The sequence below is a fragment of the Ictidomys tridecemlineatus genome, chromosome 9 (assembly GCF_052094955.1).
Source record: "Ictidomys tridecemlineatus isolate mIctTri1 chromosome 9, mIctTri1.hap1, whole genome shotgun sequence".
Classification (NCBI taxonomy): Eukaryota; Metazoa; Chordata; class Mammalia; order Rodentia; family Sciuridae; genus Ictidomys; species Ictidomys tridecemlineatus.
Genome location: NC_135485.1, coordinates 123385374 through 123401260, shown reverse-complemented (window position 1 = coordinate 123401260; position 15887 = coordinate 123385374). Strand labels below are relative to the sequence as shown.

At 42.2% G+C, this 15887-nt stretch overlaps 1 long non-coding RNA gene and 2 pseudogenes across 2 annotated transcripts in view; all 3 read left to right on the top strand.

The window, feature by feature from the left end:
* Window positions 1-15887, top strand: part of LOC120892581 (uncharacterized) — a 133812-nt gene that overhangs the window by 79316 nt on the left and 38609 nt on the right. For both annotated transcript variants that reach the window (XR_005737318.2, XR_005737317.2), the window contains exon 3: window positions 6734-6889. This is a non-coding gene — a long non-coding RNA (uncharacterized LOC120892581). The remainder of the gene's footprint in view (window positions 1-6733; window positions 6890-15887) is intronic.
* LOC110599412 (RNA-binding protein EWS pseudogene) lies at window positions 9871-10726 on the top strand (annotated as a pseudogene).
* LOC120883673 (RNA-binding protein EWS-like) lies at window positions 10858-11842 on the top strand (annotated as a pseudogene).

The following is a 15887-nucleotide window of genomic DNA, read 5'->3' as shown; positions in this document are numbered from 1 at the left end:
GATAATATATCTCACACATACATCTCCTACAGGTCTACAAGCATTTATTTCAAACCTTTGGGACCAAATGTATTTTGGAAATCAGATATTTTGGGTTTTAGGAAGGCAGTAGGATACCCCATATATTAATAAAATTCCCAGAAGACTCTGGGATTGTGTCTGATAATCAAACACATTAATATTCCTTCAGTTAAGTAAGGGACTACTCAATACCAATGGACTAAAAAATATATATATAAATAGGCTCATGTCAGCTTAGGTCAGGCTTTGCCTCCAAAATTAGTTTGTCATAAGCTTACAAAAAAATCCCTCTATTTTTAGTGCTTTATGAAGTTCAGGATTGTAGATAAGAGATTTTAGATCTATCTTACCTTACTTTAAATATGTAATTATTCTGATCATTAGGAGTTATATTTATTAAATGAATTTCAGTACTTATCATAATTTTTGCCATAATATATTTTCTAGATATGAAGAAAATTATTATTCCAGAATTCATAATATTTTAAGGGCTTCTGGCCTTCCTTAGTGAGAATCCCAATCTCAGCTGGACCCTTGTATTAATCAGCTTTTCATTGCTGTAACAAAATACCTGAGATAATCCACTTAAAAAGAGGAAAGGTTTATTTTGGCTCATTGTTTTGGAGGTTTCAGACTATGGTCTATTGTTTCCCAATTCTTTGAGCTTATAATGAGGTAGTAATTGTGGTGGGAGTGTGTGGTGGAGGAAGCTGCTCACCCTCTGGCAGTCAGAAGTGAAGAGTGAAGAAGGGGCTAGGGTTTCCATATCCCCTATATGGACGTACCCTTGGTGACCTAACTTCATTCCACTAGGCCCCACCTCTTAGAGGTCTCAGCACCTCCCAGTACTGCCATACTCTAGTGACCAGGTCTTCCACATGTGGGCTTTTGGGGACATTCGAGATCCAAATTATAGCAGTCCTGGATATCCACCTCATGGGACCCCCTCCCTCCCTAGTGCAGCCACACCTGAGGGGTTCAGAGGATCTCCCAGAACATAAAGCAGGAACCCAGTTAGGAAAGACTCTACTTCAGGCAGGACTTCCCAATTTTACTTACCTTTCTAATCGTATAAACTCCAGAGCTAGATTTCTGGGTTCAAATCCTTGCTCTGTTACTTACAAGTTTTGAGACCTCAGACAAATTATTTTACTTCTTTGCACTTTAGCATCCTCCTTGATTATGAGTAACAGTAATAACAGTTCATATTTCAGAAGAACATTAAAGGGGCTAAATGAGTTAATTCAAGTAAAACTTTTACAGGAGTATCAGGTGCATAGTGATCTCTCAATAAGCATTGCCTGCTTTTGTTATTATTTGTGTACATGCTTATGATAGGCGGATAATATCCCTTCTCCCAAAGATGCCCATGCCCTAATCCCTGGAACCTGTTACAGAATATACTGGAACATATTTTAGAATATGTCACCTAACAAGGCAAAGGACTTTGTAGATGTGATTAAAGGAAGGACCTTGAGATGAGGAGATTGTCCTGAACTAGCCAGATGGTCCCAAGCTAATCACAGGAATCCAAAGAGAGGAGAACTTTTCTTGGTTGTGGTAAGAGACAGAGGTGATGACAGGGGCTGCCGCAGTCCTGCTGCAGCAAAATAACCTGGGGGGGGTGTTGACCAGGAACTTGTGTACATTAATACAGCAGGAGTGGGAGCCGTTTACTGTAGGACCGGAGTGGTATATATACATTCCACACAGCTTATCTTAATTAACATAAACTAGATACAGCAGTCAACCAATAAGGAATCTCCACACTTAATGGCTTGCTGGCGTTACTTCACAAACCACTCCCTCTGGCAAAATGCCAGGCGCCATCCTGACTTGTTTACAGACCCTAACAAGAGGCAGTGTCAGAGAGAAGCTCAAATGCTGACTTTGTAGATGGAGGCAGAACTTACAAGCCAAAGGTATTAGGAAGCGTCTAGGAAGCCAGAGGGTAAGGAGATGGATCCTTTCTCAAGGTCTCCAGAAAGAAAAGTAGAACAGCTGACATGCTGATTTTTAGTCTAGTGAGACCTATGATAGACATCTAATTTGGAGAACTTTAACTAATAAATGTTTGTTGCTTTAAATCACTAAGTTTGTGGCTATCTGTTATGGTAGGAGTAGGAAACTAACATAATATCTATTTTGCTTGTTCTCTAATGAGCAACTTGAGGGTGATCCTGTCTTCCTCATTCCTTTATCCCCAATGCCTAGTCAGAATCTGGTGTGTGGTAAGTACTCAATAAATATTTATCAATTCCACAAATGCATAAAGATGAATGGCTTTGCCAGGAAACAAAGAGACCACTGTGGAGAAAACTGGGGTAAATGGGAGACCAAGATTTCATAAATCTTTACCAGGGTGTTAATCTGATAATATTAGCAAAAATAATTTAAAAATGAACTGGATGATAATAATGATGATGGTGATAAAAAAAAGAGAATAATAAGTGTTGACAAGGACATAGAGAAACTGAAACACTTGTGCATTGCTAGTGGAAATGAAAATGGCCACCATGGAGGAACTTTGGTAATATCTCAAAGAGTTAACTGTAGAATAACCATGTTCAATTTCACATACCAAGAAATTCTACTTGTAGGTATATATCTAAGATAAATGAAAACAAGCATCAAAAGGGAAAAAAAAGAACAAGAAAAAATAAAACGTGTCTAAGAATATTCATAGCCTCACTGTTCAAAAATCACCAAAGGTGAAAATGACTCACATACTCATCAAGTGAATGAATGAGTAAAACACAGATATTCCTAGAATTAAATATCATTGGACTATGAAAAGAATGAAGTTCTGGTGTATACAACATGGATTATGATGAAAACATTAAGCTAAGTGAAAGAAGCTGAATGCAAAAGGTCACACATTATATGATTATATTTATATAAAATAATAATAATAGCTTTTTAAAAAAATCTATAGAAACAGAGAGGTGTGGTGTATCTGTATTCTCAGCATCTCTGGAGGCTGAGGTAGGAGGATTGTGAGCTCAAAGCTAGCCTCAGCAACTTAGTGAGACCCTAAGCAACTCAGCAAGACCCCATCTGTAAATAAAATATTTTAAAAAAAGTCTGGGGATGTTGCTCAGTGGTTAAGCACACCTGGGTTCAATCTGTGGTACCAAAAACAAACAACAATAACAACAACAACAAAAACCAAAACAAAACAAAAATCTATAGAAACAGAAATCAGATTGGTTGTTGCCAGGGACTAGGGAGAGAGAAATAGAGAGTGACTTCTCAGTGGTGTGGGGTATTCTCTTGGGTTGATGAAAAGAATTGGAACTGGAAAGATGTGACTGTTGAACAACACTGTGAACTTACTCAAATGGTGACTGTGTGAATTTTACCTTAATTTAAAAAGAAAGTTAAATGGGCAGAAATATTATTGTGTTTTAAAATTCTAACACAAATGAGAAAATGTAGTAATAACCAGATCTGTTTTTTTAAAATGCTCAATAAAATCCTCAGAAAGTAGAGGCAAGAGAGACCTCACCTCCTCTCTCCCCAAGGCTTTTGGAATAAAGATGGCTAGTTAATGAAATCATGAAGATTCCCACCAATGCTCTCCAGCTTCAAGACTGAGGGAGTGAGTAAAAAAATTTTGGGAAAATTTTAGGAAAAGTTCTTGAAGCAGTGCTTGACCCTGGGTATTGTTGGGGGAGGAAGGGCCTCCAGGTCAAAATGTGGACCTGCAGGAATGTGGTGAGGTCAGGAGAGTGGACTTGCCCTTGGTTAGATGAATTGGGCATCCTAGAAAGGAGTGAAACCTTGGGCTTTGCTGTATCTGGATCTAGAATGTCTTCCAAAGGCCCACGTGGTAAAGTCTTGGTTTCTAGGGTGGCACTATTGAGAGGTGGTAGAGCTTGTAGAAGGTGGGGCTTTATGGGAGGTCTTTAGGTCATTGGGAGCATGCTTTTCAAGGGTATTGTGGGGCCCTGCCGCTTGCTCACTCTCTTTGCTTCATCTCATGGCCAGGAAAAAAAGAGAGTGAGGAAGGGGCACATCTACTGTATAAATATTTTAAGGGGAAAAAGATACAAGTTGAAGTCATGAAAAAACTCCTGCCTGGAAGAATTCAAAACCAAAACCAAAACCAAAATTGTAAGCAGATTCCTTGCAAGTGTGTGTATTATGTGAGACCTTAGTAAGAACATAAATAAAACAAAAGATCAAAATAAGATGATAAAACAACAAAAGGAGATGGATCTGTATATCAAAGAACTAAAGGAACAAAATAAAATGCTGAGTAACTAATAGAAATAGAAATAGTAGACATGGCTAAAAAGTCAGACCACTTACAGGTAAAGATGATATAATCACAGCAAATGTAAAGAAAGAGAATCAATCATATAGTAGCGAAAGAGCTCAAAGACAGTTATATATAAGGATATCTAAAATTCCTGATAAGAGCCCAACAGATAAACCAGAAAAATATTGGAAGACATAATACAGGAAAGTTTTCCTGCAATGATAGATGAATTAAATTAGCAGTTCAAAAGATCACACTGTGGTCTAGGCAAAACCGATATAGAATAATACATTGAGTCATCTAGTGATTAAGTGATTAAGCTATTCAACCTCAAAGATAAAGAATTCTGTCCAACTGAAGAAGCAAAAAGGAGAAAATATTAAAGAGGCTGTAGATTTCTTTCTGTTAACTCCCAGTACCACACAACAGTAGAGCAATGTCTAACACAGGAAAAGAACTGTGGCCTAGAGAAATTTTAATGCAGTCAAATTGCCCCTTAGGTAAAGGGGAGAAGGGGAAGGGGAAGGGGAAGGGGAAGGGATTTTCAGACATAATAGAGCCCAGAAAATACAGCAGCCATAAACCTTCTGAAAGGAAGACTTCAAGGATGCGGACTCTGAAGCCAGACCACCTGGGTTTGAATCCTGGCTTTGCTACTTACCAGCTCTGTAATTTAAACAAGTTGTTGAACTGTTTTTGTTTTTGTGTCTCAGTCTCCTCATCTGCAAAATAGAACAATAGTAGTCACTATGTCATTGAGTTGCATAGATTCAGTGAATTTATACATACATAGTGCTTGAAATACTCCTTGGCCCATAGTAAATGCCACGTGACCATGTTCATGTATGATCAATGTTATATGTCATTGCAATGAAGAAAAGCATCCCACCAAGAGCCAAATCAAGGAATGAAAAAACAATCACTAGTAAGTGTTGAGTCAGCTTAAATATGGAACCAAAGGTAAAATCAAACAGCACCAACAGAGAGAAGTATGATTGCAGAACCGAATCTCAACACATAAACTTGATGAAATAAACAAAATAAAACACCAAAATAATCAGGAGATGGTACAAAGAAAGATGAGAGAAAATACAAGCATGCTGGTCACTTAACTTTTTATAGCAAGATCTTTCGCTTCAACCTTTCTGGGAATGAAACAAGTAATTAGAAAGATGTTCTATTAATGATATATTTTTTTCTTATTCTTCAAGCAATTGTTTAAGGAAAGTTCTATAAATTCTATCACTTTACTTTAATGTTAGCATATTTTGTTTTCTATTAAATTCATATGCAACTAAATTTAGTATTTTATAAGAAATATGATTCCATTCTTATAAAGTTATTTTTGTTCATTCATCCATTTCTTCACTCCATTATAGAGTTATATCTGAGCAGATGCTTACAATATATTAACAGGAGTTATTGGTGGTAGCAGGATTTGTTTCATGCATTGATTTCTTTGTATATATCTTAAGTTTTTATAATATGCACACAGAAAGCGAGCATATTTTAGTCAAGTTATTATTTTAAAACAAACCAATTAAATAACCATCTAAATATATAGATCACTTCACAACCCTGTGAAGAATGACTCATGCTGGCACAAACACATTTTGTTCTTTAAAGAAGAGATTGTATGTATAATCAAAATCAACCTTTTCCTATTTTGTCAACTATTTTCCACTCTATTACTTAAGCATTAGTGAACAGTTCTGTCTTGTCAACACCCAGCTGGAAATAATAGCTCATATGTGATGAAAAATACTGGCTGTGGGGTGTGGAGTGATTCACAGGAACATGATTTCCCATGTCAGGGAGAAATGATCTCCACCAACAGGCTGTAATTTTCCATAATGTTGAGCAAAGAGCTTGGACTTACCGGAGCATTAGGCAGTCATTTCTTCAAATGTCATTCAAAACACTATGGTAATGATGTTCTCCTTAGACCAAAAGATAACCCAACTGACCTGCCATGAGTGTGATCTGGGGTTCTGTTCAGTGGTTGGATGAGCTCCCTGGAACCTGATCCGGGGTTCCATGTTGTGTATTTGGTGGATCCTCCAAGCTTCCTTCCCTTCACCCCCCCCCCTGCATCTTGATTGCTTGCTTCCTACAGGTCATTGTGACAGGTGGTATCTCCCCATTAGCCTGTGGGTGTCCTGAGAGCAGAAACCATGCTGTGCCCATCTCTGTAACCTGACCCCACCTTAGAATGGGTGCCCAGTGAACATTTGTGGAATGAATGGATGTTGAATGAGTGTTTACCCTTTGCTCCTAACCTGGTTGTCATCTGATGCAGGATAATGGCCAGGATAAATGGATCTGTCTCATTCTCTAGGAATCAGATGAGACTGAAAACTCTGCATATAGCTGTGTTACTAGGCTCATCACTAGAAATAGGCATGACTTCCCTGGGACCTAACCATATTTATTTACTTCATTTTTCAGAGACAACAAAGAAAGAAGCAATGGTTCTGGAGTCACCCCCAGAAAAGACTTTATGAACCAGATGAATAATATCTGGCAGGGACCAACTCTGGCTACCTCTCACACCGTCCCAAACCCTAACGCCCCAGGATGGTCTTCACCTTCCATCACAATATGGTATGTCCTAAGCCAGCCCTCGGGAATAACATAAAAGTTAAGTATCGATAGAGCTACCATGACAGAAAAAGCTGAGAGACTTGTCAGAAAAGAAATAGTTGCATTTCTTCATTCATGTTACATGTAGATTTTGCCCTTTCAAAGAATAGGGCCCTTGATTCTGGATGGTTAAGATCCCAAAGATCTTCCTGTGTGCATGTGATTGGGTCAGTGTGACAAGGATAGTTCAATAGAGATCTGGAGAAATTAACTGCTTGCTTCACAGGGGTCAAAAGTAATAGACCAGGGCTGGGGTTGTGGCTCAGCAGTAGAGTGCTCACCTTGCATGTGTGAGGCCCTGGGTTTGATCCTCAGTACCACATATAAATAAATAAAATAAAGATATTGTGTCCACCTACAACTAAAAAAAAAAAAATCAATAGATTAGTAATCCCAGCAGCTCTAGAGGCTGAGGCAGGAGGCATGAGTTCAAAGCCAGCCTCAGCAACATAGTGAGGCCCTAAAGAGCAGAGCAAGACCGTGTTTCTAAAAAAAAAAATTATATATATACACCTACATACATTCATACTAGGGATGTGGCTCAGTGGTAGCACTCCTGGGTTTAATCCCTGGTACCAAAAATAAAAATAAAAAGCAATATATGAACAAATAGGGGTCAAGGCTAAGGAAATGCATGGAAGTGGGGTATATACCAGAGTGCTATAATGTGCCAGCAGAATTTAATATTTAGATCACAATGCACCCAGCAATTTTTATTTTTTGCCACTCAAAATAGAGAAAACAAGTAAGGAAAGAAAGAAAGCAAAGGAACTCTACAGATTACAAAACAATTGTGTTTCCTGATTAGTATCCAGATGGAAGTCAGGAAATCTGGCATTATTGCCTTTTGATAAGGGGCAGACAGGTGGTACTTTGTAATCTCCTGTGGGATGTTGTAGGTGGATCATTTAGAGAGGGATTCACTTTCACTCAGTCCTTGGTCTTGTTTCTGTTTTTCTTTGCGGGACTGGAGATTGAACCCATGGCCTTGCATGCACTAGGCAAGCATGCTACCACTAAGCTACATCCCAGCACAGACTTATTTCTTTTCTTGATAAAAATTTGCTGCTCTAGTTGTAAGCCTTGAAATTTGCTTGGAAATCCTGACAGTATGGGCATATCTGGATTGGACTCCTGGATATTTGGATACTTTTCTAGGAAGGAGAGCATCTTTCTGGGGGACCATGTCTACCAGAAGCCAGGGACTGGGGCAAGGGAACCTCCTCTGGCTGTTGTGACATAGTCCTCATCAGCCAAGAGCAACCTTCTCTTTCCCTCTTGGACTTGGCCTTTAGAAAAAAAATCACCAATGAAATTAAAAGCCCATTGCATCAAGACTGGAAGTCCTCATGCCTTCCAGACCTGAGTGGAGCCCCAGACTCTGCAGTTTTACAAGCTTGACGGATGCCAGAGCTGTGAAGTCCGAAAATGGAGACACTCAAGTGCAGAGGCCAGGGAAGGTTCCCTCTGAGACAGCTACTGATGGGCCTTAGTAATACTCAAGAGAAAATGTTGCAAAGCACAAAGAAGCAGAAGATCTTTCAAGAGTCTGATGTATTGTGCTATTTCGGCTAAGCATTGACAAGAAATATAGATATGATTAATCTGAGATGTTACTTTGCACTGGACCTGGGGCCAGGCCTTCCCATAGTGTCTCATTTAATCTCACACGAGTCTTTGAAGAATGTGATCCCTATTTTGCAAAAGAGGAAAAAGAAACTCAGAGAAATTATGACAATATCCCTGGGCCTTGCAGGCCCTCAGGGTTCAAGCCAGAATGTCGCCCAGGTACAGACAACCTCAAAACCCAAGTGTGTTCCACTCTGCGGAGCTGACAAGAGGATCAATAGATGTTTCAACAAAGGTAAGGCCTCACGGGATTCCCTCCTCCTTTACTTGCATTCAGGGTCCTTAGCATCTCTCAGGACCAATAGCATTCATTTCAAAATTGTTCCCTGTTCTATTCCCCCCTCAGTAGATGCCACAGGGAGACTTACTCCTGATATTATGCAGGTTACTTCGAATCACATAAGCTTATGTCAATGTCAGGGGATAAAAATTAATCAGCCCCAAGGGTGCCCATCTAAAAAGAGGTTTAGCCTCCTCTTCATGGACTTTTTTGCAAGGCTACTTCTCTGTGGCCCCAAGTGCTCATGGGTTACAGTGCTGCAAAGCTAGTGACCAAGCCTCAGGCCCTGGCACAGGCATCAGAGCCTTGGTCATCAAGGAACCTTCCCTGGAGATGCAGAGTGGGCCAGATGTCTTTGACAGACACACGGAGCAAGCCAATCTGAGAGCTGAAGAGCAGGGAGGCTGTTTGTCCATTGATATCCTTTGGATAATAGTCCAAGGAAAAGACTTACAGAGGTGTGGGCAAAGTTAGGGGGACCAGCAAACACAGTGAGGCACTTGTGTGCTTTTACTAATCCTGGGCCTGATGGGACCAGGGAAGGGGCCAGGATGCTGGAGCTCAGTGAGGCCTGTCACATGGGAGGACCTGCGCTCCAGGGACCTGTAATGAGGACCGCATGGAGACCGCCTGCATGTATTTCTTCAAAGCAGCCCTTCCAGAAGGACGCCGATATCTATAAATAGTCTTTTCATTTCCAAAGATAAGACAGGTTAGAAGTGACTAATCTGAGACATTCTTTTTTTATTATGTTGAGACTATGACAGGCATTTGGTCTTTGAGGGAAACTATGCCTGCATATTTATCTAACTAGAAGCTCAGCTGCAGCAAGCCCTCAGCCCTCTGGTCACTCTTCTTTCAGTTGTCTGTGTCAGTAGCCAGGATGCCATCATTTAGGTCCACCTCTCGGTTATCCCAGTTATCAGCCCCAAATATGGGCCAGCTTTGTGAAGAGTTAGTATCTCACTATCTTCTCACTAACTTCTTCTTCATTGACATCAAGTCTTCTAAAGAATATTTACTAGGAGAGAAAATGGCATCTACAGATCACAGTATCCACAGCCAAGCTGCAGCCCAGCTGGGCTAGAGCTGATAAAGTGCAGCCAACTCACGGATATGCACAGACCACCAGGCATATGGCAACAGAGCCATGGAACTTCTGCACAGCCTACCTCTGTCAGCTATGCGCTGGGCTCTGTCCACCGCCACCTATGTTCAGGTCACACATGCAACTTCTATGGACAACCTCTTGCTGGCTATACTACTCCACCTGCAGCCCCAGGCATACAGCCCGCCTGGCCAGGGGTATGATAACACCACTGCCACCAAGGCCTTCTGTGCAGTTCAGTGTGTGCACGGCACTCAGCCTGCTCAACCAGCCTCTGGGTAGCAGCTGGCAGCTACTGCACCTGCAAGACTGCAAGATGGAAAAGTCCACTAAGACTCGTCAACCTCCGTGGAGCACAGGGGCTTATACCCAGTCCAGTCTAGATACAGACAGAGTCACTACAGTGGTCCCCAGTCCCTGGGAGCTACCCCATACAGCCAGTCGGTGCCCCTCCATCCTGTCCTCCTACCAGCTCTCTGTCTACATAGCTGGTTATGAATAGAGCAGTTACTCTCAGCAGAACATCTCTGGGCATCTGAGCAGCTATGGACAGCACTGTAGCTCTGGTCAACACGCCAGCTGTGGACTGCAGCTTCCCACTCGTTACCCCCACCCACTGGATCCTGCAGCCAGCCTCTGGGTCAGGCTCTCAATAGAGCAGCAGAGACCGCTCAGCCAGGACCAACCCAGCAGCACAGGTGTCCTAATGGTTAATCTGAATTGTCCCCTTGATTGGATTGAGAGATGCCAAAGATTAAGTGGCTTCTGGGTGTGTCAATAAGGTGTGTGTAGAATGATTGTCATGTGGGATAGTGAACTGAAGGGGAGACCCTCCCTAAGTGTGGGTAGCACTGTCCAATAGGATGGTGGCGTGCATGGAATGAACTTGGAAGCAGGAGGAAGCAGCAGCAGATGCGGAGCTCGATTCTTCTTGAACAGGCCCTTGATTGCTGCTGCGATGGCCTGAGGAAATGGGACTCTTGCTTCTTCACTCTTCCAAAGCCGACTCTGCCAGTGATTCTCCAGGGAGTTGCCAGAAGCCTTGGGTCTCAGACTGGGGTAGCACTGTTGATCCCTCTTGTTCTGAGGCTTCAGCCTCATGGGCTGTGCAGCTACTGGTTCCTCCAGCCCTCCAGCCTGCAGAAGGCCACTGTGGACTACCCAGCTTCTGGTCCTGTGAGCCACTCTAATAAATCCCCTTTTAATAATCACCCCTCCTGTTGGCTCTGTTCCTCTAGAACCCTGACTAGTACAGGGGTTTATGGGAAGGAGCCAGGAAGATTTTCTGGACCGGGAAAGAACCAGAACACAAGTGGCCCTGGTTACTGGGGCAGGGAAAGAGGAGGATTTGAATGTGGAGGCATGAGCATAGGTGGGAGGGGAGAAGGATGTGGCGAATGGACCCTGGAGAGCCAGGCGCCTTCAATAAGCCTGGTGAACCATGGCTGAAGGACCTGGTCTTGATCTAGGCCCTCCTGTGGGTCTGAATGAAGACAGACAGCAGAAGACATGAACAGTGCTTATTAGATGACAATGTGACCCCTTGATGATCTGGCAGCCACCTTTAAGCAGTGTGGGGTTAAGATGGACAAGGAAACAGGAGAGGCCAGAGGCCATGCCTTGGGGTGCTAGGAAGACCTGCCGGCTGCCAAGGCTGCCATGGAGTGGTCTGATGGAAAAGACTTTCAAATGAGCCAACTGAAAGTCTCTCTTGCTTACAAGAATCCTCCAGTTGCAGCATGCGGGGTGGTGTGCCACTCTGAGAGGCAGACGAATGCCAACCTCACTCCATGGAAGTCCAGGGGGCCTAGGAGGTCCTGGAAGACCCATGCATTGCAGGGGTGACTGTGGAGGGCACAGAGGAGGCTTCCTCCCAAGAGGGCCTGGGAATTTCTAGGGAACCCCTTTGGAGGAGGACACATCCAGCACTGAGCATATTCTCCAGGTGAAGTTCTGGTTTCCACAGCCAGGATCGGGACATTGCCAGTCTCCAGCTCAGTGTACATACTCTTTGTCCAGCTATGAAGCAACACTTACAACATTGACCCAATTTACTGATGACAAAACAGGCTCAGTCAGAGGCAAGTTGCCTTCGGTCACACAGCGGTCAAGGAAGTGAACCCTTAGTGGTTGTGTTCTGCGTAGATGCAGCTTAATGGAAGGATCATCAATTAATGGTTTCAAACTAATGTGATAAAGATCACAATCACCTGGTTACCACTTCCAGAACTGCTTCATTACAGACTTGGAGTGGGGAATATAGCACTGCCTGTTTTTAACAAAACCTTAAGGAAAAAACCACGTTTATGTATTCAACAAATATTTACCAAACATCCGTGTGTCAGAATTAGGTTTGGCTACATATAGCTAACAACATTAGTCATGTGGTTCAAACAAAGTAAAGGTTTATTTTTTTTCTCATGTGAAAGAATTCCAGAAGTATGCAGTCTAGGATAGAATGGTCACCAAAGACTCAAGGCCCTCCTAAGCACAGACCACATTTATGCCAGAGTCGGGCATAGCAGTGCTTTGAAGGCCTTTGAGGCAGGGGAAGTGGAAACCATGATCCTAAACCTTTAAAAATCTTGTAGCCTGTTCAGATGAAGTTAAGCATCATTGTGGTGTCATTGCCAGAATAATGTTAGTGACACTCCATTAGTGATGTTCCATCTATTCATGAAATACATTTCAAATCAATACAGTAGCTATTGAAACTCTTAAGTTTTTACAATGAATCTCATTTGGTGTGACTGTAATAATAGATACCTGTTTCTCCCCAGAAAGGGTTCCATGGGGCATATTTTAGTTTTTTTTTCGGGGGGGGGGTAGGTACCAGGGATTGAACCCAGGGATGCTTAACCACTGAGCAACATTCCAGCCCTTTTTAATATTTTATTTAGAGACAGGGTCTCACTGAGTTGCTTAGGGCCTCACTAAGTTGCTGAGGCTGGCTTTGAACTCAAGATCCTCTTGCCTCAGTCTCCTGAGTCACTGGGAATATAGGTGTGCGCCACCGTGCCCAGCTAGAAAATTAAAGTTTATTATTGAAGCTTATTAAATATCAGCACAAGATGGGTATTTCTAATTCCATTTCAGGACTTTATATTTTGTTGACATAATTTTGGATTCTTCTCTAAAAGTGTTTTATGAGGCATACTTATTTTTCAAAATTGAGTGAATTAATGTTTCACAATAGCCATTTATGCTTTTAACCACTTATTGGTATAGGTTAAAAACATACCAGCATTTGTTTTTGTTTCTCCTTATTTTGAATGGTGCCCTTATATTGTTTTATTCTGGAGTCTGACGAAGAATTTTTATTGACCTTATCCATATAATCTATTATTTTACTGATTTCAATAAAATTTATTTCAACCTTTGCCTTCATGTTGATGTTATAATCTTTGTAAGTCTCTTCTTGGATGCCAGGGCCGCCTTCCTGGACACTGTGCCCTTGGCCTTTTTAGTTGCCCCCTGCAATTCTGTGTTATCTTTCTTGATCAAATAGGGCTGCAGAGTCCTCCATGTGCACTCAGTGTAACCATCGCCTAGAGCAAGCAGGACCCTGGCGTGTGATCACGAACCAACATTCTGCTTCCCATTGTCCCTTTAAATCTGTAGTGTGGGCTCTGTTCTTCTCTTGCTTCTGGATAAAAAATCAGGCAGGTTTCTGGGGCACCCACTTAATACAAGGTTCTTCCATTAATAATTTAAAAATCCAGAACTCTAACATATAGTGCTTGATCCACAGCAAGTTTTCTCCTCCTCCCCGATTGCGACCTGTTGTAGGTGGAGGAGCCGGCAGGGAGAGGGGTATGTTCTTTTTCACCTCGTGCTTTATCATCTTCCTCTTCTGTCTTGTTATCTGTGATTTCTGACCCTCTGGGGGTGGAGCACAGGGAGGGGAGAAAGAAAATATTGGTTAGAGAAGTTTTTCCTTGCTTGCTGCTATGATGAGCATGGCGTTGCCTGGCCAAGAATTGGGAAGTGTTGCAAGCTGATCCTTGTACTCAGCTGTGATTGGCTTTTGGACAAGCCAATCACGATACACCTCCCTCTCACCTGGGCATCCACACAGGTAATGCGCCAGCATCTCTGTCTCTGCTGCTTTCTTGTGTCTCTAGGCAACCCTCTTGGAGAGCGCTGTTTGGTCCACATATGGCTCAGGAAAAGCAGTCCTATATCTTTGCACTAATGAACTGAATGAGAGCAGCCACCCAGCCCAGCCTCCTCTCCTGGGCTCCTGTGCCAGTAGCTGGCTAACCCAATTCTTACTCTTGGAATTTCTCAGCTGGGCGTCAGACACTGTTGAATGTATCTCAGCTACAAAGGACAAAGAGCATCCTCTCAGAGTGTTCCTTATGAAGGCTCTTCAGTCACTTTAACCAAGAGGCCAGTACCCAGTCCTTACTCCAAGGACAGGATTAGAATCAGAGAATCTTGAGAATTCTCTAGAAATGTTCTGCCAGCCTCCACTCTTTTTTCTTGACTCTTATGTAGGCGAGAGCTGAGTGGTCAACTTAGGGTTGAAATTTGTATTTGAGACTCTAACCCCCCTTTTTCTTTCTTTCTTTTTTTTTCAGGGGTACCAGGGATTGAACTCAGGGGCACTCAATCACCGAGCCACATCCTCAGCCCTATTTTGTATTTGATTTTGAGTCAGGGTCTCAGTGAGCTGGTTAGTACCTTGCTTTTGCTGAGGCTGACTTTGAACTCGTGATTCTTCTGCCTCAGCCTCCCAAGCTGCTGGGATTACAGGCATGTGCCACTGTTCCCGGCTCTACCCCTTTTTATAAAATTTTTATTTTGCAATCATTATAGGTTCATAGGAAATTGCAAAGAGATATGATGTGGTCTTCACCTCCAATGTTAATATCTTGCATGATGACAGCCACAGAAAAACCAGGAAATTGACAGTGGTACAATCCACAGGCTTATTTAGATTTGAGTAGTTGTGCATGTACTCGATTGTACACGTGTGTTTGTGACTCTGTGCAATTTTATGCTACGTGTAGTTTCAGGTAACCACCACCATCACCATCAAAATGTTTAATTGTGGCTCTCTTCTGTTACCCCTTTACAAAACTACTCAGTTCTCTCATCCCTGACTTGGCAATCACCAGCCTGTTCTCCATCTCTATAATTATGCTATTTTGTGGAATCATTCGGTGTGTATCTTTTGGAGATTACCAGCCATCTCCTTTTATAAGTCCTATAAATAACAATGGCCTTACTTGGAATAGAACATCTATTGTTTCTATGTTTCCACTGAAACAGGCGCAAGAGGGCCTTCACTGCCACCCAGTACTGGGGATGCAACTCAGGGTCTCAGACATGTTACCACTGAGCTACACCCCCGGCCCTTTTAATTTTGTTTTGAGTAGCGTCTTGGGGTGCCCAGATTGGCCTTGAATATGTAATCCTTCCACCTCAGCCTCTTGAGTGGCTGGGATTACCACTGTATATCACCCTACCTGGCAAGAGAGTCCCATTTTAACAGCCTGTTACATATAGTTCAAGTGTGGGACGTATTTCCATTTGGGATCTTTCTGATGGCTGAGTACTTCACTCATTCACTTAACAAATCCTCCTGGAGTGACTGGAATTTTGTTGTCTCTGATGTTACTGCTTCAGGCTTTAAGTTCTCAGAGAGTAAATAACTCCCTAAATCTTCTCTTGGCTTTATGGAAAATTTCTGGGTGATGGTTTAAAACTCTTTGTTCTTAAAGTGCTTTAACTTGAACTTGCCCTGAAATTGAAATTCTTGTATCATTTTCTCTTCAGCTTTCAAATCCTTATCCCATTGACTCACCATTTCACTTAAAATGTCTTAAGAACATCTACAGTTGAAAGTTTCACCGTGTACTTTGTTCTTCAGATCTTTTTATAAAATTATTCACCAAGATGGGTCCCTACCAACCTCTGAGAAACCCCTTTCTTAT